Genomic DNA, 1,968 nt, shown 5'->3' with positions numbered 1-1,968 from the left:
GCTAAAATTACTACTGAAGAGTGCAACAACTTGGTTGTAAACTATGAAAAGCGACTGAGGAAGGTAATCAAGGCCAAAGGCTATACAATTGATTATTAAATAAATCGTGCCAATAATTTTGAACAAGGGTTTTTTGCAATTATGTTTGTTGTTCATTTGTTATTTATTTTTTCTAAAATCCGATTGCTGCATCGGAAAGGTCAGTTAAAAATACATAATATACTTTGTTATTTTCTTTAATTTAATCCCTTTTTTAGAATTTATTAGACAAAATTTAACTTTTATTTTACCGTGCCAATAAATATGATCATCACTGTATATATATAAGTATATATGTATATATATATGTATATAGGTATATATATATGTATATATACATGTATATATGTATATATATATATATGTATATATATGTATATATGTATATATATGTATATATGTATATATATATGTATATATATGTATATATATATGTATATATATGTATACATATATGTATATATATGTATATATATATATATATATATATATATATACATATTAGATACGTTTGAAGCCAAAACAACGCATTATTACAACATTAATATATATTTATTTTGTTTGAAATATAATTTTCAATTGTAGCATAAATTTTAAATAAAATACATATCTGTTTATTTTGAAATAATGCGTTGCTTTGGCTTCCAGCGTATCTAATACGTATATATTTTATTCGAAGTCGACCAGCGCTTCTATCAAGCAACACAAAACCCTAACATACATACATATATATATATATATATATATATATATATATATATATATATATATATATATATATATATTGAGTAAAACGATTAATAATTAAAAATTATGAATCACTTTCACACGGAAAGACAAAGACAAACCAAATAAACTTGAGTGTACGATCGTTTCGGAAACGATGTCCATTTTATTAAAATTAACAATAGTTATTGACAATAATTGACAAAGGTTTTGTCTTCAAATATAATCTCATTCAGCAAAAATGGAGGGGGGGAAGTTTTAGTAAATAAGGCCGATATTCCTGCAAATATTTAAAAACATAAGAACGAAGTTATTAATTTTATGTTGATAATGAAAATAGAAAACTAGGAATAAAGTTAGGAGAAAAAAGTAAAAAGAATTATAATAGAAAATGAGATTTTATTTAAATACCTTATTCATTTTCATTGTAAAACTTTTAAAGTTTAGTCAGTACATCTTTTGGCATGCTGCTTTATCTTGTCTGCGAATGGTTGAAATAATAATTTAGAGTTTCTTTTAATTTAACAAGACCGATAGCCATTAGTCGAATGCTCTCGTGTAATGAATGAATGCGTGAATGTAGGATTGACATGAAATTCTTAAAGATAAACTAAAATGACCGAAAAATGGGCTGAAATGACTTAAATAAATAAAAAGTAAATGACTTAGAATGACTTTAATGGACTTAAGGATGAATTGAATGACCTTAAGAATGACTTGAATGCTTAAAAAATAACTGGAATCCTTCAAAATGAATGAATGATCTTGAGAATAACTTGAATAGCTTTGAGACTGACTGGTTGTAAAGTGGGTGATCAGTTTACATTAAATTAATACAGAAAAGTGATCCCCCGCTTTATATCACAAAGTTACAAACATAAGTACAGCATGTAGTAAGAACAGATACTACACTTTTATCTTGGCCAAAAGGCCAAGAAAAGGGTATTTATTTGCTCCCCCACCGAGCAAATTAGGCATAAGGCCGATTGTTAATGTGAGGAGTGAAGGGGAAATGGGGACCAGATCCCCGGGGAGTAGAGGAGTTGGATAGTGACAATTGGTATGAAGGGTTGCCCCTACATTGACCAAGGTCTTATATGTTGTGTTGCTCCCACATATGGTCTTTGCTTGCAGTATCTGCCGGAACACATACTCACAAAAGGCCAAGAAAACTTAAAAAGCTAAGAACAGCATCTATTATCA

At 27.9% G+C, this 1,968-nt stretch overlaps 1 pseudogene; it reads right to left on the bottom strand.

Moving 5' to 3' along the window:
* Positions 1–1,571: 1,571 nt before the first annotated feature.
* LOC145284266 (U2 spliceosomal RNA) lies at positions 1,572–1,709 on the bottom strand (annotated as a pseudogene).
* Between the last annotated feature and the right edge of the window lie 259 nt (positions 1,710–1,968).

The sequence above is a fragment of the Euprymna scolopes genome, chromosome 8 (assembly GCF_053919585.1).
Source record: "Euprymna scolopes isolate OS-2025 chromosome 8, ASM5391958v1, whole genome shotgun sequence".
Classification (NCBI taxonomy): Eukaryota; Metazoa; Mollusca; class Cephalopoda; order Sepiida; family Sepiolidae; genus Euprymna; species Euprymna scolopes.
The sequence above is the reverse complement of the archived record's forward strand: the minus strand, read 5'-3'. Positions and strand labels throughout refer to the sequence as shown.